At 36.2% G+C, this 22015-nt stretch overlaps 1 protein-coding gene across 3 annotated transcripts in view; it reads right to left on the minus strand.

Moving 5' to 3' along the window:
- TNKS (tankyrase) overlaps positions 1–22015 on the minus strand; it is a 234000-nt gene that overhangs the window by 78820 nt on the left and 133165 nt on the right. The window lies entirely within an intron of this gene.

Raw genomic sequence — 22015 nt, forward strand, 5'->3', positions numbered from 1 at the left:
AAAATATTACGTGTGGAATTGCAGAAACAATTCATAAGTTTTAAGCTGAGCACTATTCTAAGTAGCCTGATGAAATCTGCCCACTTTGTCCCACCTTGGATGGGAATCATCCCTTCCTCCAGCATATCCACACTGAAGATGCTACATATTAGTCACTTAGTAGCCATCTCAGTTATGGGATCAAAAAACCATATATAGGGTTTGGTACTATCCGAAGCTTCAGGCATCTACTGGGCTCTTGGAACGTATCTCCCGAGGATAAGGGAAAACTACTGTAAAGTTTTCTCCCACATAGAAACACATTTTTGTGTCTTTCTTGTTTGTTTTTTAGATGGAATCTCGCTCTGTTGCCCAGGCTGGAGTGCAGTGGCTTGGTCTCGGCTCACTGCAACCTCTGCCTCCCGGGTTCAAGTGATTCTCCTGTCTCAGCCTCCCGAGTATTTGGGATTACAGGCACGCACCACCATACCCAGCTAATTTTTGTATTTTTAGTTGAGCTGGGATTTCACCGTGTTGGCCAGACTGGTCTGGAACTCCTGACCTCAAATGATCCACCTGCCTCCACCTCCCAAAGTGCAGGGATTACAGGAGTGAGCCACTGTGCTTTTTTAAAATATAAAATGCCATGTAAAAATAAGCAATTAAAATTTTTTATCATCAAACATAATCCAGCTAAGTTTCTGCTTTGAGATCCGTGTCAAATGCTACTGCAAATGATACCGTCAGGGAGTATCAACTTACTTTCAGGACTCTTATTTCACTCTCATTTTAGAAAAATACTTCTGCTGGATAATGAAGTTTAGTTAACTTTTTTCCTTCCTTTAATATTTTAAGGATGTTATACCACTGTCCTCTGTCTTGCTTTGTTTCAAGACTAGAAATCTGTTATCCTTATCTTTGTTCCTTTGCACATGTGTTTTTGTTTTTTCCCCTCTGGTTACGCTAATATTTTCTCTACATTAATATTTCACTGACTTAAAGCAATTTGATTATGATGTGCCTTGGTATAGTTTTCTTCGTGTGTGTGTGTGTGTGTGTGTGTGTGCACACAGGCATGCATGCCCACAATTGGAGCTTGCAGTGCTTCTTAGACCTATATAGTTTTCATTAAATTTGGAAAATTTTTAGCTATGACTTCATCAAATATTTTTTCTGCTCCCTCTGCTATTACTCTCACTAGGGAATTATTCCCACTAGGGACTTCAATTACACAAATATTAGGTTAATTTCAAAGCTTGCTTCTAGGCTTTGGTAGGCAGGGCCAGAGCAGCCTTTAGTATTGGACAGATTTTCTCCTACTACTGAGGCATTGTCCTTTGATGACACCCAGTGAATTATGAGGGCTTTTTACTCTGGCTGGTGGCAACAGAAACTATTACAGACTCTGTGTGAGTTCCTAGGCTTGTTACCTCTAATCTTTCTATGTGGTTCTTTTACTAGCCTCAAGCAGTTTCCTCACCCATGTGTTACTCAGTACTTATCTTAACACTGTAAGGGGCCCCTGTGTGGATCTCCCTTTCCTGACCCACTGCCTTGCTAACTCCTTCCACCTTAGTCTCCCCAAACTCCCAGTTTCATCTCCTCAACTCAGGGAGACCATCAGGTTCCTCCTGGTTTTCCCCTCCTTGTGTTAAGGCCTGGAAATTCTTTGGAGGCGGTAAGCTGGAGTTGTTACCCTCTCTCAGGGATAATTACCATGTACTGCCTGATGCTCAATGTCTGAAAACCACTGTTTCATATATTTTGTCTATTTTTCTCAGAGTTTCAGGAAGCAAGGTAAATCTAGTCCCTCTTACTCTATCTTGGATTACTTTCATGACTGAATTGGGCTTTACATTGCAGTTCGAAAACTTCCTCCACAGACAAGGACTGCTTTGGAGGACTGGTCAGTAAGTCAGCAAGCTGGTATAGCACATAGCTAATATTTAATATTACATAAAAAGGGTCACATCTTTCTTGCTTCTGAACAAAAAGATGCTCCATTTTCGTATTATCTTTTACACAACTTTCTTTGTATAAAGTTCATTCAGTAACTTTTATTTCTTATTCTTGAAAATGAACAAAAGTTCTCAAATGAATGAATACATATGAAAACCTACAGTTTATTTAAAAGGGCAGGCTGGGCGCGGTGGCTCACGCCTGTAATCCCAGCACTTTGGGAGGCCGAGGCGGGTGGATCACGAAGTCAGGAGATTGAGAAGTCAGGATCACGAAGTCAGGAGATCCTGGCTAACACGATGAAACCCTGTGTGTCTCTACTAAAAATACAAAAAATTAGCCGGGTGTGGTGGCGGGCGCCTGTAGTCTCAGCTACTTGGGAGGCTGAGGCAGGAGAATGGCATGAACACAGGAGGCGGAGCTTGCAGTGAGCAGCGATCGGGCCACTGCACTCTAGCCTGGGTGACAAAGCGAGACTCCATCTCAAAAAAAAAAGGGGCAAAACATAAGAAAAATTTAACTAGTTTTCAGATTTAAAAAAATCATTTAATTGTAAGATTTACAATGCTTTGAAAACAGTAATATATTTAGTTTTTAAACTACTAAAATTTATATAACTCAAATAAATTAGCAGGCTCTGTAGTTAAGGTAGAAAGTGACAGGAAGTCTGTGAAAAAATGGAGTTAAAGGGTGAGTTTTCAAAATCTATTAGGAAGCAGAATTGATAGCCTCTGAGAAATGACTGATCTAGCCAGTGAGAGATACAGTAGTTTCCAGTTTGGAAATGCCAATGACAGAAGAAGAACAGAAAAAAAAAAAGAAGGGAGTGGAGGGGAAAGGAGAGCCCAGAGGGAAATAATGTGAGGTCCGGGTTTACTGAATTTAAAGTGCCTAGATGATACCCCAGTGGTAATGTCAGAGAGAGAGACTTACACGTATGGCACTAGAATTCAGAAGAGGTTAAGGCTAAAACAAAAATCTGGTCATCACTAGCATTCACCTAAAATATGTGAATTTCTACCACGTATCTGACACCACATTAAGTGCTAGGGATAGCAATGAAAACAAGGAAAGCGAAATCAGTATTTTGTGCTTATGGATCTTCTTCCTCAAAATCACACCAAGTGTGATTCTCTAAAGGAAATGCATATAAATGAATTCTTTATTCAGAAGGACAAAAGATGAGGAAACAGAAATCTACATTTTGAGGAGTCAAGTCACTAGAGAAAGCAGGCAATGCAATATAAATGCTGTGGATGTGGACAAATCCCATAGAAGGGGAGTTCAGGATACCCGGGAAGGCTGGAGGATGCTGGTCTAAACCACTCCAGAGGCAAGCAGAGGGAAATGGGGTCAGGGAAGATTCTCAGAAGAAACGCTTTCCGAGCTGAGACTTTGGATAAACAGAATCACTGAGGCAAAAGAATAAGAAACTTTATTCCAGGTTGTGTGAAGAATCCATGTTAATATTCAGTGGACAAGGTACATTTGAGAAACTTAAGAAAAATTCAGTGGCTAAGTGTAGTGTATGAGATTGGGGAGAGCCTAAGAATAATGAGAAATCACCGAAAGACTTGAAGCAGAAAATTACTTAAGATTAGAGTCTTGGAAAGATCACTTTAGTTACTACGTGGAGAATAAAGTTGAAGAGAGAGAGCAAACTCTATGGCAGGAAGGCCTGAACAAAGGGCACAGGACTAATCCAAGAGAGAAATAATGACGCTGTCAGCAAAGTGGCAGCAGCATCTACGTAGGAGTAGCTGAGCTATGAGAGTGGTGAATTCACAGGAAGAGTGAGTGCAGAACAAGCTGGGTGAGACTTTCCAAGTCATCATTCCCATGTGAATGCTAATCCTGCAACTAATATAGCATCACTAGAAGGCACATAAAAATAAATAAAATGCATGCAATAAATCTGAGAAAATAGCAGACCGCAAAGAGAAAAAGAACAGACAAATTGAGAAAAAAAAAGGATGATTTGCGCAAACTCATGCCACTAAAAGCCCTGAGGTTTTTCAAACTTTGGGAAAAAAGAAATTTACAACTGCTATTTACCAAATGCTGTCTCCTGATCCAAAGTAAAAAAATCACATACCCTAGTACTAAGCCTAGTGAATGGTTACCACATAGCGCCAAATTTGTATCTCAACTGCCAAATGGCAAAGCAATGGTAAAAGTAATTTTCTAATTGCTAGGATAATTAACAGAGTATCATTTGTTTTAGATAAATAAGGCAGCCCCATTTCTAAAATGCACATGTTGCTAGGTAACTTGATGATGGTTGTAAACTAGTAAACACAAGTATCAAACATTTAGGACGTCCACATACACAGCACAGCAATCACTGCCAGTTTGTACACCTCTGATTTATTCTAAAAACAGACATTTCTGTTACGAACATTTTAAAAGACGAACATGTAAAGTGGTAAATTATGGAACAGATGCAAATACAAAAACTATTTAAATATTATTCTGCTGTAAAATAAATGTTATCACTGATACCTTCATATCATAAAATGTTAACAGAAAAAAAGGTCTTAAGGAAGTCCTATAAATCAAAGATCTCTTCTTGGATTCAGGCTATAAGAAAAAACAAACTTGAATTTGTCTATCTTTACCTTTTATCATATAGATTTGTGGTGCAGTATAAAGCATTTAAGGTAGTTTTAACTTTTCCTATACAACCATGCATGTAAGGCATAGCTAAAATAGTGACAACTGATAAGCCTTTTGCTTCAACATAAGTCCAGGAAGCACGACATGAGAAAATGAATAAAGGCTTTTAAATCCTGGTTTTGCATTCCAGCTTTGGAAATTTTACTAGGTATTTGAGTTAATTTATTAACATCTCTGGGTCTGGGCTTCCAATATCTGTGAAGTGGGAAGTGTAATCCCTATCACACAGGAATGTTTTATAGATTAAAGATAACTGTACAAAGCACATAATACAGTATTTATCACATTGGAAAAACCCAACAAATGATAGTTATTATTTATCATCGTCTTATTAAGTTGCTTATATACTTAAGCTTCTTTTTTCTTTTTCATTTTAAAATTTAACTTTTAGATACAGGGGGCCATGTGCAGGTTTGTTACATGAGTATACTGCAGTCAGGTAGTGAGCATGGTACCCAATAGGTAGTTTGTTCTTGAACCTGCGCCGCCCCCCTCTAGTAGTCTGCAATGTCTACTGTTCCCATGTTTATGTCCACGTGTGCTCAATGTTTAGATCCCACTTATAAGTGACAACATGTGATATGTAGTTTTCTGTTCCTACATTAATTCGTTTAGGTTAATGGCCTCTGGCTCCATTCATATTGCTGCAAAGGGCATGACTTCATTCTTTTTCAGGGCTGTGTGGTATTCCATGGTATGTATGTACCACATTTTCTTTATCCAATCCACCACTGATAGGCACCTAGGTTGATTCCATGTCTTTGCTATTGTGAATGGCATGGCAATGAACATACAAATTCATATATCTTTTTGGTATGATAATCTATTTTCCTTAGTGTATATATCTAGTAATGGGATTGCTGGGCCTAATGGTAGCTCTGTTTTAAGTTGAGAAATTTCCAAACTGCATTCCACAGTGTATAAGCATTGCTTTTTCTCTGCAAATTTGCCAGTATCTATTGTCTTTTGGCTTTTAATAACAGCCATTCTGAGTGGTGTGAGACAGTATCTCACTGTGGTTTTGATTTGCATTTCTCTGATCATTAGTAATGATAAGCATTTTTTCATGTTTGTTGGCTGCTTCTATGTCTTATTTTGAAAAATGTCTGTTCATGTCCTTTGTCTACTTTTTGATGGGATTGATTTTTGCTTTGAATTAAGTTCCTTATAGATCCTGGACATTAGACCTTTGTCAGATGCATAGTTTATGAGTATTTTCTCCCATTCTGTAGACTGTCTATTTACTCTGCTGGTAGTTTCTTTTGCTGTGCAGAAGCTCTTTAATTAGGTCCCACTTGTCAGTTTTTATTTTTATTACAACTGCTTTTGGAGACTTAGCCAAAAATTCTCTGCTAAGGCTGATGCTGAGGATGGTATTTCCTAGGTTTTTCTCTAGAATTTTCATAGTTTTAGGTTTTATAATTAAATTCTTAATCTTTTGTATATTAAATTCTTAACTTTTGTATATGATGAAAGGTAAGGGTCCCGTTTCATTCTTCTGCATATGGCTAGCCAACTATTCCAGCACTATTTATTGCATAGGGAATCCTTTCCCCATTAATTGTTTTCGTTGGACTTGTCGAAGATCAGACGATTATAGGTATGTGGCTTAATTTCTGAGCTTTCTATTCCATTCCATCAGTCTATGTGTCTGTTTTTTGTATCAGTGCCATGCTGTTTTCTTTATTTTAGCCTGACAGTATAATTTGAATTTGGGTAGTGTGATGCCTCTGGCTTTGTTTTTTGCTTAGGATTGCTTTGGCTACTTGGGCTCTTCTTTGGTTCCATATGATTTTTAGAATAGTTTTTTCTAATTCTTTGAAGAATGATGTTGATTGTTGGATAGGAATAACACTGAACCTGTAAACTGCTTTGGGCAGTATGGCCACTTTAATGATACTGATTCTTCCAATCCATGAGCATGGAATATTTTTCCATTTGTTTGTATCATCTCTGATTTCTTTCAGCAGTGTTTTATAGTTTTCCTTGTAGAGATCTTTCATCTCTCTGGGATAGCTATATCCCCAGCTATTTCCTTTTATTTGTGGCTACTGTAGATGGGATTGAGCTCTTGATTTGACCCTCAGCCTGGATGCTAATGGTGTACAGAAATGCTACTGATTTTTGTACATGGATTTTGTATACTGAAACCTTGCTAAAATCGTTTATCAGTTCTAGCAGCCTTTTGGTGGCGTCTTTAGCGTTTTTTATACTTAAAATAAAATCATAGTGTCAGTGAAGAGAGGTAGTTTGACTTTTTTTTTTTTTTTTCCTATCCAGATGCCTTTTATTTCTTTTTCTTGCCTGATTGCTCTAGCTAAAACTTCCTCATGTTATTTCTTAGTGGTCATTTATCAGTCCTTATCTTATCTGACCTTATTAGCATTATTTGGTATCACTGATCACTTCTTCCTCCTTAAAATGTTTTCCTCCTTGGCATCTAGTTAACCCTCGTTTTCCTCCTCCCTAGCTGGTTACCCCTTCTCGGTCCTTGCTGGTTGCTTTTCATTCTCTTGACATTGGAGTACTCCAGAAGTCTGTCCTTAAACCTCTTTTCTACATTGTCTAACTCATTCCTTTGGTGAGCTCATGCAGTCCTGTAGCTTTAAATAGCACCCATGAACTGACAACTCCCCAATTATATCTCCAGCCTAGTTCTCTTTGCTAACTTCCACACTGTGGAGGTTACTGGTTACTATATGGAGTAAATGACATATAGTCATATGCTATAATCCAACTGCCTATGTGACATCACTACATGATATATGTAAGACTTCTCATGTTTTTCTCATGTCTAAAATGGAGCTCCCCCTAGTGCTTCCCTTGAAACATATGCTGCAGAATTTCCTGTTAATGACAACTCCATCCTTTTAGTTACTCAGGCCAAAAACTTTGGGAGTCTTTCTTCATTCCCATCTTTTTCCCACACACTATGCTCACCCCGTCAGACTATTTCTCTTGCAGACAATGCCTCCAAAATATATCCAGAATCCAATCACTTCTCACCACATCTACTGTCACCCACTTGAGGACAGTATCCTCTCTCAGCTGGCTGGTGGCAACGGCCTTCTACTAGGTCTCCTTGCTTCCAGTATAATCCCCTTAGAGTAACACAACATGACAGCAGAGTAATCCTCTTAAAACCTAAGTTAGGTATACAAATCTTATGCTCAAAATCTTCCAATGGGTCTTCATCTCACTCTAAGATGCAACTGAAGTCTTTATAATGTTCTAGAAGGCCGTAAGCAATCTCCCTGACTACATCCCACCCCACAACTTTCCGACTTCACCTTTTCCTCTCCCCTTTCTTCACTCCACTCCACTTCATGCAACTCAAATGCCACAATTATCAGTTAGCTAGAACCACTGAGAATTAAAGTAACTTCTGAAAAAATTAAGTTAGTAACAAAATATGAATATTTAATTTCACACATAACTTCTTAATAAATCCAAACGATGGAAGGTAAAATCTTCCTAAGGATTAATATTAGAATTAAAAGTTCTTATGGATTCATAATGTAGCTATCTGCTTTGGAAGACCTATATACTGTTATGTGCCTGGAATACAAAAATTTAATGACTACATCTTTTGATTTCCCCACTGAGCAATAAAATCATGACAACTATCAGTATGTCTAGATGTATTATTACATATTTAATCCAAATGGAATTTTAGCGTTTACATTTTAATATAAAATACATGTTGTTATCTCACAAATGACTGCTGGGTACAGAAGAAAAGGTTTCCTTGCTCTGATAATGCTGGGGAAGCTTTTCAAGTTATAACTGCCACCTAGACAGAATAGCCTAGCATCTAGCTCACCTTTCATCTAACAGCATAAAATATATTTTTAATTTCTTACAACTATTATTATTATTGAACAAAATTTTTAAATGAGATTCCAAAATAGCAATATTCCAAATAATTATCTCTTTTCTTCTTGTTCTGTCTTTGGATGATACCTTTTTTTTTTTTTTTTTTTGAGATGGAGTCTCGCTCTGTTGCCCAGGCTGGAGCGCAGTGGGGTGATCTCAGCTCACTGCAGCCTCCACCTCCTAAGTTCAAGCAATTCTCCTGCCTCAGCCTCCCAAGCAGCTGGGACTACAGGCGCCCACCACCACACCTGGCTAATTTTTGTATTTTTAGTAGAGGCGGAGTTTCACCATGTTGGTCAGGCTGGTCGTGAACTCCTGACCTCAAGTGATCCACCTGCCTTGGCCTCCCAAAGTGCTGGGATTACAGGCGTGAGCCACCATGCCGGGCCTGGACAATACTTTTTGAAAGAAAAAAGACTGGTCCTGAAAACACTTGCCACGATCTTTTACTCTTACACATGTTCCAAAATAATAGTTATTTACTTATGTATCTGTCTCCTAATTCACTGTGAGTTCACTGAGAAAAGAGAACATTCCTTAATTTTATGTTTTAAAGGCTTAACAAAGCACCTTACATATAGTAGGGTATTTTTTTAAAAAAAAGAATGAATGAGAGTTACTGTCAGCTTTTGATTTATATTGCTAAAGGTCAAGAGAGAACAAGGATAATCCAACATGGTGAATTTAAATTTGTGTGACAAATTTACACTGACACTTCAATGCAAGCATGTGTGATGTTCGATGCATTTCCTAAGAAAGAATAAAATCACAACTGTGAAGCTGTAAGTCCTCAGAGAGCTCTCTAAACTGTGACAAATAGTGTATTTTGTTTTTCTGTAAGATGAAGAACCAGTTTGGCCTAGACCAACTCCTTTGGGACTTTCTAGATTACCATGACTGACTTGTCCTGATTTGCCCAGTACTTTCCTGATCCTAGGAAACCCACTGATCTCTCAGCAAACTAAGACGGTTGGTCACTCTACCTTAGCCAGGCAATGTAAATCAGTTTCTTTGTTTCTGGATCTGTCCTGAATGAGAAAATTGTGTGTGCGTGTGCATATGCTATCAGGTGACATATTGTACTCTACTTTTAGTAGTAAGATTGCTCAATGTACCATCGGTTTTGTAAGCAGTTTTGTTAAGTACTACCTCTCTGAACTCATGTGTTCTACATATCATCTTTATAATTTTTTTTAACTTCCTGCATCTCTCTGTGTCCAGGTCAGGCTTCACAACTAAAGTATTGTATATGTATTTTCTCAGTTAAACCAGTCTCAATATCAGTTACTTTACATTTATTCACCATCCTCTCCCCAATAGCTCCTTTTTAAATTATAAAATTACTACATTCCCTCTAAAAATTCAAACAGTAGAGAAAATACTGTAATATAAACGCTTCTATTTTTTCCCTCCAGCCAAACAAGCCCCCTTCCCAAATGTAATCACTATTTACAGTTGCACAATGATCATTTCAGATATTTTTCCATGTATATGAACATGTATTTGTTTTTCCTCTGAGTTCTTTTTGTTGCTGTTTTTTCCCACACAAATAAGATTGTTATTATATTCTTCTATGATTAGCTTCTTTCCTCTTAACATTAGTACGTATCTGTCTGTCTTATTCTTTGTAAGAGCTGTACAGTATTTCCATTGTGTGGCTGTACCATAATTATTTAGTAATGTTCTAGTTTTGCTCTGTCTTATCAAAACATATTTTATTTGAATCTATCATTTGGTTAAGATCAATCAGTTTCCCTTCTAAAAATAAAATATTACATTAGCCATTAAAATGAAATTCTTAGGAAAATACAATAAACACATAATTAGCTTTATTAAATTTCTATCAGGCACAGAGACATGATTAATCTGCTAAGAAACTAAGAAGCAAACAGCTTAGTAGCTCTTTGAGAGAGTGATATTTAGATGAGAACCCTAAACAAATTAACAGCTAGAGAATCGATATAGGCATGAGTCCATGGAAATAAATATATTTCATTGCTGATGCTGTCTTTCAAAGGGATTTTTAAGTAGTACCATAATGAAGATCAGGCAGTCTCATTGAAGTTACTTAACTTTTGGAACACTAGAATGATAATTTAAAAGAGAAACCTTGTGGAAAATAAATATTGATTAATGAGGTGAGATGAAAGGAAAAAAGCTATTTTATTCACTTCTTTATCAAAAAGTATGACTCCTCTAATTTGTCTCTTCTGCAGATGACATGACTAGATTCTCTAATAGTCGTATGTTTTCTCTCCCATTATGAGTCTTTCTCTCTGGTCCTGGACCTCTTGGTCAGCGGTTCTTTCAAGCATGGTTCTTAGAGCTAAACGCATCTACCACAGATATAGTCTCATCACAGTGGACCATGGCATGATACTACTCCTAAAACCTAAGGCTGTTTAACATATTAATATGTCTTTAATTCACAGTTTTTGTAATGGGGGAGATGGGTGACAACAGTGCTGACTTCCTCACAAAGTTGTCTTCCGGTTAAAATGACACAGAACCTTTACAGCGACATGGATGGAGCTGGAGGCCATTATCCTAAGTGAACTAATGCAGGAACAACAAACCAAACACCACAGGTTCTCACTTATAAGAGGGAGCTAAACAGTGAATACACCTGGACACAACGATGGGAAAACAGGCACTGGGGACTGCTTGAGAGGGGAGTTGGCTGGATGGCTACCCGTTGGGTATTATGCTCACTACCTTGGTGATGGGATCATTCGTAAACCAAGCCTCAGTAACACACAATTTACTCAAGTAAGAAACTGTAAATGTACCCACTCCTGAACCTAAAATAAAAGTAGGGGGGACAACAAGAATCAGAGGAAGGGACAGGAGGAACAAGATAGAAAAAAAAGACATGTAGGATGCAACCAAATTTTTTATATCTGAGATGCTGTAAAATGAACAACAATAATTCATTAGTTGGAGTGTGGCTCTCTATATATCAAATAAATTATTTTGACTTTGATAAAAGATCTTCAATCTGTACTGAGTCTAAGCCAGTGTCCAGCGCAAGACGTAGAAAATAGAAAACATAAGCAATGACTAATTAAAATAAAATGACATAGAAGATACAAAAAATTTTAAATACAAATATTTTATTAAAAATAACAGCTAAAATTTGGGCATTTTCTATGTACTAAGCACTTTTCTAAGTGCATTATATGTATTAACTGGTTTATACAGCAACTACCTTAGCTAGAAACACTATTACTTCCATACAACAAATGAGGGAACTAAGGAACGGGGGATTAACATGGCAAGTTAAAAGCAGAGTCAGGAGTCAAATCCAGGCAGTCTGACTTAGAAACTCTCATTCTGCATTTCTAATTTTCCTTTGTGTGGGGGCTCAGGTTCTAGATAGGATGTTCAGAAATGGACTAATATAGCTGAGGGGCAAGAATTACTTTTGGCAGGCAGGGATCTCCTTGGTTCTGACAACTTTACCATTCTGATCCATAGGTCATTAGACATTAAACTCTATCAATAATGACAGTGTGACTGTTCCATTGGATGAGCACCCCAGAATGTGGAACTCCTTCATAACAGAAGCTGCCTAAAAATAGTTTAATATAGCAGGACGAAAAAGAATAACAATATTGAAATTGGAGAGAATAATTGATTCTGCCTCCTTCCTAGTGCAGGATTTTTCTAGATATCTCTAACAGACAGTCACTTGGTCTCTTCTTGAACTAAAGTCCCCTGCAGTCACTTCAACTGCTTATTAGAGAAGAATTTTCTGACTACCTTCTTGGTTACACTCTGGTTGGTCAATATCCCTTCTTAAAATGTGACACCCTAAATTGAGCACTAAATCCAAATATGGTCTGATCTAAACAAGCGAGCTCTCTCTCTCTTAAGCAGAACCTGTCAGAGCTATCATAGTGAAGGTTCTAACACTGCATTGGGAGGTTGAACTAGTTGCCATTAAGTCCTCATCCAAATAAGATTCTGTGAATCCTAGATAGATTACATGAACAGAGATAAAATGACAATTGATATTTCATAGCCTCAGAAAGGATGTTCTTCCAAAGTAACGGATGTACTCATCTTTAGGAAGGCATTTTAAAAGTTACAGAATTTATGAAATATAAAACAAGGTTTCTGTAATTCAAGTTGCCACAAATAGTAAACATTATTTATTTATTTACTTACTTACATTTATTCCCAGGTTCAAATGATTCTCCTGCCTCAGCCTCCCATGTAGCTAGGATTACAGGTGCCTGCCACCACACCCAGCTAATTTTTACATTTTTAGTAGAAACGGGGTTTCACCATATTGGCCAGGCTGGTCTCAAACTCCTGAACTCAAATGATCCACCCGCCTCGGCCTCCCAAAGTGCTGGGATTACAGGTGTGAGCCACCATACTTGGCCAAAAATTTATTTTTAAAGTGAGAATATAAAGGACTATCTTTATTTTAAATGTATGTATTAAGAAGAGAAAGAGAAGGGAAGGGAGAAGAGCAGGTAAGATTGAACAAGAAATCCATAAGGTAATCTTTGTGAGAATAAAGCTCTGAATGCCAACTTAATTCAATTTTAACGTAACATTATCATAGTGGAATCTTCAAGGGGATTTTTCAGTGGCCAGCAATTTGTATTTCTCTTTTCCAGCCTCAGAATCAGCAGAAGAATTAAAACATGTGGTGAAAATGAGTTTGTAGCATGCTCTCACAAGGTTTGTGTGAACAAAAATGGTTAGTACTCTCAAGGTGCAACATTAGGTTTTCATCATCTAATGAGAAATAGCTGTTAGATTTTATGAAAAGAAAAAAATCCAAGGTTTCTTGGTCTGATAGTAACTTGATGTTATATACTTCATGAAAGGAGAAAAATTTTCACACTACCCAAACTGCACATAAATTCCTTTTTGTAACTAATATTTTCAATCTTAGGTTTTCATATCTAAGCATCAAAGATTCTAAGTAATGGACAACAGATAGAGGTCTTCTTTAAAGAAGAAACCACTTGCACTGATCGGCATTTAATAATTACATAGGAGGGAATCGGTCCACCTTAGATCATTAGATAGCCATTTTAACTGCAAACTGGGAAAGTGACAAATTCCTTCAGCTGATTTTAATGTGGCTAAGGGCTCTAGGATTCTGCAGATATGCTGTCACCTCAAAGTTCCTTAAGTGATAAAGTCTTTGTTGTTTCTGCATTTGAATAATGAATGTGGCAGCCAAAAACAGCCAGGAGCAGAGACCTCTAGTTCTGTTCCCTGGCCACAGCCTTCTCTCCCAATTCTAATGGGTATTGAACACTGTCTGAAAGTAGATTATTTTATGGAGCATTTTTATAATATTCAAAAGTAGGGTATTATCATGTTGCTATTAACAAATTAAAGCATTTTTATTTATAAAATCAAAACATAGAACATTTAATATTTAGAATTGGTCTATTTCCAAATTTACTAGTTTAGTTATCCAAATATGCATTTCAAGTGATTATGCATAGTATTTACAGTGCTTTCTTAAAGTTTTACTCTTGATGGCATTCTTAGTAGAGAAAAACATTTCTCTAAATTAGTCACTGAAAACATTCTTTTAAAAGGCAGAATAATATGAAGATTTTTGATACTTCTAGAAATTTGTTTTCATAATATAATCCTAATTTAACTGAATGAGACGAGTGAATGTATTAATATGCATATGCATGAGACAGAGAAGCAAGCTTGAGTGATAATCTCTTTAATAAAAGGAAAAAAAGGCAGTGATAAAGAAAAAATAACCAGGTTTATTGACTGAATGCTTAGTATTCCCCTAAAATTTATGATGAAGCCCCAACCCCCAATATGATAGCATTTGGAGACAGGGTCTTTGTCAGGTAATATGGTTTGGATGAGGTCATAAGGGTGGGAACCTCATGATGAGATTAGTGCTCTTCTAAGTACAGACATGAAAAAACTTGCTGGGCTGGGAGCAGTGGCTCACGCCTGTAATCCCAGTACTTTGGGAGGCCGAGGTGGGTGGATAACCTGAGGTCAGGACTTCCAGACCACCTTGACCAACATAGTGAAACCCCAACTCTACTAAAAATACAAAAAATTAGCTGGGTGTGGTGGCGGGCACCTGTAATCTCAGCTACTCAGGAGGCTGAGGCAGGAGAATCGCTAGAACCTGGGAGGCGGAGCTTGCAGTGAGCTGAGATTGCGCCACTGCACTCCAGCCTGGGCAACAGTGCAAGACTCTGTCTCAAAAGAAAAAAAGAAAAGAAAAGAAAAAAAAACTTGCTCACCAGAAACTGATCATCTGACCATGCTGGAACCTAAACCTTGGACTTTTCAGCCTCTAGAACTGTGAGAAATAAATTTCTGTTGTTTAAGCTACCCTGTCAATGGTATGGCAATCCTAGCTGACTAAGACACTAGAAATGGTATACAATGAATTAAGTAATAGTTTACATTGGTTTTATATTGTGGCCAAACAATTGTTTTAATAATGCCAATTCAAAGTTACAGATAATTTCAGAATTCTTAAATCCATAATTAACTCATCACTTTCTTTTTGCCATTTCTCATCAGGCTGGAAGAATTTCCTGAAATCAGACTTCTGTTTGCACCTAAACAAGCCTTTTTTTACACAATATAGTCTTTTACTTAAATAACTTTTTGTAGAATACTCTACTATCAAATGATGTTAACTGAACAGTCTGTTCAATCCAAAGGGTACTCAAATCATAATCATTACAGAGATATTTTAAAATATCTTTATCATGTAATATTTAATCCATAGAAACATGTAAGTTATAAAGCATATATTAAAACACCATCCAGCACCCACTCAGTTGGAGAACTGGGACACTGGCAATACCACAAAAGCTATCTTGTGTGTTTCTTCCTGCTTTTTCCTTTGCCACTCTGTGACATGGGTGTTTTTCCAGCTACTGCTGTAGTTGTAATCCACTCTACTAACATAAAGTTCAGTTTACTTGTAAAGGCAGAAAGAACACTTTAAACTTCGATTCTAACAATTTTAAAAACAGATGCTGAAGTGTCATATTTGTAATTTGGCTTCTAAATTTTTAATAATGACTCACACTCACGGCCAAAGGATTTAGTACCAACTCCCTTCCGGTCCCTTGAGCAGTCTAAAGTGGAAAACAGCAGGAAACTTGCGCTTCTGGATATGAAGGCAGGACAATTCAAAGCTAGGAGAGTGGCTAAATGGAGGTAAATGGACAACTAAGTTTTATCATTTTGCTGCTTTTTAGCACTGTGGTCGGTCCCCTTCTACTAAAAATTCATTTCTCCAACAGAGAAAACAGCGCAGTTGGCATTGGTACTAATTACCCTCACCAGTAGAAATGTCATGCTTGACAAAATAGAGATCGTTTTAGTAGAAGCAATTCCCTAATGAAAAATAAAAAAGACATTTTCAAGTCCTTATTGGTAAAAAATGAATATACATAAGCATAAAGATTTTATACAATATATCCCAACATAAGTAGGCAAGAAAACTTGCTCTAAGGGATTTTGGCACTACAGTAAGATATGCATTGCTCAGCAAGACGTACTCCGAAGAAGTGATTTGATTAGATATATAATTAAACCTAAAGTATTTGAAGAGTTCCCCAATGCAAACTTACTGCATTTTGACCTTCTTGTAATCCCAAGTAGCATCTCAGCTAGGATCCATAAAAGTTGGAAATTTAAAACTGGTATGACCTTTTATCTACCAAGATTTGGCAAGAATGGAGGATGATAAAGGTCACTATAGGCCATAGAGAGCCAGATATGTACCCCCAGGTAATGCTAACACTTTCTTTCTTAAAGGGGAAAAGGGCTCTACATAAACTTCATTGCAGATACCATGAGTGTTCTATCCAGTGTGAGGATACAGTCACTTATGAAATTCAATTCTGCATTATGGGTAATTGCTACTAACTCGGCTGAAAAATAAGTAACAAAATATATTATAATCGTGAAATGTTAGAGTTGAAAGGTACTTTAGAGCTCACATGGCCCAAATTCTTCATTTTCTTAGGCTAAAAAAATTGAGAACTCAGAGATATGATAAAACTTGCCATGAACACATGGCTAATAACAGCTGAAACTTAAAATCTGGTCTTCTAGCTTCAAGTTCCTGCTTTTTCCCACAATACCACGACCCCAAAAGATGCACATAAAATTACGTTTTTGCATTCCAAGGGGGAAAATACTTAAATTGTAAGACATAAATTCAAAAGAACTGAACATATCTAAAGACATAAATATATTTGGGAAGATATTTTAAAATCCTCACTTATTCTTCCAAGTAACTATGAAAGAATCATTTTCAGTAATAAAGCTGAAAAAAAGATGGAATCTTTGTTGCCCAATAGATAATAAGCATTGAGTTATTTTCCTTTTAGTCAGGTATATTTTCCTTTAGTCAGGTATTTCAGTTATCTATTACTACATAACAAACCACCCCAACAGCAGTGAATTACCTGGGCAGGTCTTCAGCTCTATGTGGTATGAGCTACGGTGCTAGGATGGCTGATGTCACCCTAAGGATGGATCGGGAACTCAGATGGGGTTAAATTGTCTGGGACGTGTGGATAGTTAGAATCATTAAGAAGCTTCCGTACGAACTCAGGTGGGTCTGTTGGCTAGGGGCCTCAGTTCTTCATGTGGACCTCGTCACATGGCTGCTTGGGCTGCCTCATGACATGGCAGCTGGGTTCCAAGAAGAATTACAAAAAAAGAAACTAGCAGCTGCCAGGCCAACTCAGGGGCTTGTCCTGAAAAGGACAGAGTGTCACTTGCACCTTATTTTATTCAAAGCAGTCCCAGGCTAAGCCCAGAGTCAGTGTGGCAGGGGGCTAGACAAGGGCATGAATAATAAAAGGGACGGTTTATTGAGGCATCTCCAAATAACAACCTACCACATAAAGATTGTTAAAATCCTGGCCAAACACAGTATTTGGAAAAAAGTTATACTGAGAGACAGGGGTACTGATCAAGAATAATGAGAAACTCTACAACCCTAAAACTTAAATGTAGATACAAAGAATTACACTAATCCTACATCTTTCTTGTTCTTCACTGGATGGGGTTTATGGAATTCCATATATGGCATTATTTTCAGCCAGATATTAATTTTTAATCAACATGTGTTTAAAAATGGGCATATATCTCAAGAATGTATTTCTGAATTTATAAGCCGCTAATTTAGACAAATTTATTTATTAAATGTGACACTGGGTGAAGAGAGGGGAAGGCCAAGCTCCAACTGAATTAATTCAATTATATGCTCTATAGATTACCAGGCAATCTATAGGTTATTTTATCCAAAGCCAGGTGGGACAGAGCTTGGATAATAAGGACATTTAAGGGGAGAGAAGGGAACACTGGAGTACTTAAAAGTATGTAAGTGTCCATTCTAGATACATTTGAAAGTTTCAAAAAAAAATTATCAAAGGAGTAGGAATCTAATTTTCTAAAGGTTACTGTGTGCTACAAACTGTACTAGGTATACTGACCACATTATTTCACTTAATCCTCTCAAATGCCTCGTGGAATGTGTATGGTTATTTCCATTTGAGAGTGAGTAAACTAAAAACTCTAGAGCCATAGACACACACTTGGAAAGCAGAATAGAACCCAATCCCTCTGACCTTACAGTCTATTTGCCCTATCACAGTTTTTCTATGGTGTCTTCAAGGTACAGCACTAAATTCACTAAATTCTACTTTATTTCTGATTGATTTCCTTTTGAAAGTAGTTTTCAAACACTTTACTTTTCTCTGTTTCCAGTCATCTTCATTATTAACTATTTGGAAGCAAATATTTACAGAAAGTTGACACTTAAATCCTTAAGTTTTCTGAATTAAAATCATGTTCCTCCAATTACCTGTTCATCTAAATTTGTGGTTTCTTACAGAAGGGTAGACTAAATACTAAAGCCTTAAAACTAAAAGGGCCAGGAAAAAACATTGTCACCTTAAATCAGCACTTTGTAACTGTATCACAGCAAAAGGAATATTGTATCATTTTAATGCATTAGCTTCAACGTCTTCCATAATGTCTTTTTTTAAATTTTATTTTATTATTATTATACTTTTATAGGGTATATGTTTTAGGGTACATGTGCACAATGTGCAGGTTAGTTACATATGTATACATGTGGCATGCTGGTGTGCTGCACCCATTAACTCGTCATTTAGCATTAGGTATATCTCCTAAAGCTATCCCTCCCCATAATGTCTTAATCATTCTACCAATGTTTGAGCTCCCTGTTAACCAGTACCATCAACCATATGGTTATCTCCCATGACACTAAGCACAGTGACCTACATACACATGGTAGGTATTAAGTGTGGTGGAATGAATGAATGAAAGGAGCAGAGGGAAACCTGAAATACTCAAAATTACATAGGAGATGTTATTTTAAAAGCACCTATCAAATATTAGTTACTTTCAATTGTTTGGTGACATATAATAATAGCAACAGTATGCAGAGTAGATATATTCAAAGATACATATTATTTCTATTTGGGAATATGTGCAGTAGTCCCTAACCCCTACCTCTTGCCTGTTAAGATGAGGAATGGATAATTTTGGACATTTATTTTGGAAGGGGATAAAGACAGCTAGAAAAGGAGAATAACACAGAGAGGAATCACAAAGAACTCTCCAAAGAGTTGACTGTTGGACTAATTTTATTCAAATATTTATTTTCATTTATTATAAAAGGTATCCTTACAAAAATTAACACTGGAAAACAAGAGAATATTATCCCCTTAAATTTAGACATCAAACAAGGCCAGAACATGTGGATAACAGCTAATAAAACATCTGATACTGATATAAAACACTGTAAAGGGAGATTAAAGGTCAAAAAATCCAAGTTTGAAAATATAGGAATAAAGAATTCTAGAAAGGGAACAACCTATTTTAAGGTTCTGGTTCACCTAATGGCAATAATGAATTGTGGACTGTTATGACTAATCATACTGGGCAGAAGGTAGATGACTAAATAATATCTATGTCCCTATGTTTCTAAAAGTGGTCATCATTATAACATGTATATAATTGTATAAAAGTATCATTTTAGAGCAACAACAAAAGGTAGCATTTTAGAACAAAAAAAAATTCTGCTTTTAGAGAAAAAAAAGCCAATAAAATTTCTAGTGTAGCCAAGAGCCAATTTTGATTTATGTGTAAAATAAAAGCATAATAACAATATAAACTGTATAAAACCTTATTGATGTTTTATAATTTTCAGAATTCTAAAGGTTAGGAAAACAATTGTCTTTGGGAAATAAAATATTAACTTCTCACATATTACCTAATTAGATAATCATAAGTCACAGTATAGAATTAAGAGTACTTAAAATTTACACTCTCATTGTATAATCCCACATATTACATTAAAAAAAAACCTAAAGTCTCAAACCCCCACATATCTCTAGGCAAATTCCCCACCTACTAACCACTGTATAAGAGACATTTCCAAAAACATTTCAAAATTAACATTTTCATGGGCTTTTTAAATTTACAAACCAGGAACTGTAGTAAAAACTAAGAAAAGGGCTCAGTTAAGCAATAATACAGTAATTTAGGAAACTTCCAAAAAAGTATTTGGTTCTACGCTGTGTTCTAAAATGAAATTCAGGAAATAAACTTTATATGCCTGATTTACTATATATGAAAAAGTACCTTTATCATCTCATTAATATACAATCTGACTTTCTAATTCTAAATAAACACATGCAAATGTTCTAAAAAAGGACTACATATCTACTAAGACAGATACTTGTAATTTTAGCAGCTAGATTTGCCTACCTGTTTTCTTGATAACAACAGGAAGAAAATAAAACAAACTGACATAACTAATGGATCTTGTCCCAACCTCCATTAGCACCCAGAACATTTAACACCTTGTGGCTTTATTGCAACTGGTACATTTAATAAGAATTACTCTGTGCCGTAAATGAGAATAATGTCCAAATAGGAATTATTCAATTCAAACCACACAGATGAGCAATTGTTAATTATTTCTTATATGCATAGCACTAAAACCTAAAAAATGCTTAAGTTTAATTTTCTTTTTCTATCTAATTTAATTTGAAAAAAACCTGATAATCTAAAAAAGTATGAGTACATTTTGGAACATTATTGCATTATTTATATTTTAGGAATCTTTTGGTACAATAATAATGCTTGAGGTATGTTCTTAAAAATGTTCTATACCTTATAAAATATACAGTTCTCCCTCATGTTAACAGTACCCCAAAATAAATTAATAGAATAATATTAGTAATAATAACAAAAAACATAAAATACCGCATTCACATACTTCTGATTTAATTTTCTAAATGGCAAAGGGTAGATGATTTTCTCACTCAAAGGATAAAATTATGTTTATCAAGGAACAACAGAGTTGTATTCTAAGCTTCTGCTATATGCAAAGTGCCAGCCTTGGTCCTGGTGCAAAATACAAGAAGAGCTAATAGAGGAGTAAAAGAAAAAGATATTTATGAACTTTAAGGAACTCTAAATGCCACAGAGTAATATAGAAAAGGAGCCACAAGAATTTGGATGAGGAATACATTGGTTCTAGTTGAAGGAAGTATATTCTCCTTTAAGGAAAAGGAAAAATAAATGAGTTCTATACATTTGTGTAGGAGATAAAGCAGAGAGAAGAGAGAATTTGTTAAACATCAGGGATCATGTTCCTTAATTATGATGATTTATTGCACTAGGAATGTGGCTGTCAAAGTAGAAGGGTAAGGAAGGGAGAACGAGGCCGTGACAGAAATCGACTCCGGCTGTAGTCATCTCACATAAGTTCTGTAGTATTAAAACGGTTATAGAAAACTGACGTAGGCCAGGCGAAACAAGCTCTGTTTAAAAAACAGCTGCATTTAACCACAGATAAGAAGGCCCTTTTCTACACCGTGATAGAAATCACTTTATCTACTTGGAGGATCCAAATAAAATCTGGAGTTTCAAGTGCACACAAGAGTGTGAAATTCCCTAAAGCAACTTCAAAACTAAAGGAAAAATGAACAGTTACCATTTAAAAACACTTCCCAAGAGTAAATAATAGTGCTGAGTAAATCTTTGCTAGTTTATAGCTTGATATGTGTAATCTAACCTTCTATGAAAGTAGAAGTCTCTCCCCAAATTACCCAGAGAAACAAAATACTCACTGGGCCATGTAACGATACATGAGCTATCTACAAAAACAAATGAACGTAAATTATATTCCGAGGGACTCAATTCCTTGCCACTATTTTTGGATTTCATTAAAATAGATAAAAAGTGGGGAAGCTTGCAAAAATCTGATCTGCAAAATTATCACTCACAGAAAAGTAATTTTTTAAAAGCAAAATAGTTTATTATTTCTAAGGGGTACCATCCATCCTGATATTTGCCATAACATTTTCACTGTAAATAATTTCAAAAGAATTCATTCTTAAATATCAGACATATAATTTTCCTCAATTTTTGTAATGTGTCTTTAAAAATGTTTTAGGTTTTTAGTTAACATTAAAAAATTAACTCTCATTTAAAA

The sequence above is a fragment of the Pongo pygmaeus genome, chromosome 7, assembly GCF_028885625.2.
Source record: "Pongo pygmaeus isolate AG05252 chromosome 7, NHGRI_mPonPyg2-v2.0_pri, whole genome shotgun sequence".
In the NCBI taxonomy this organism is placed as follows: domain Eukaryota; kingdom Metazoa; phylum Chordata; class Mammalia; order Primates; family Hominidae; genus Pongo; species Pongo pygmaeus.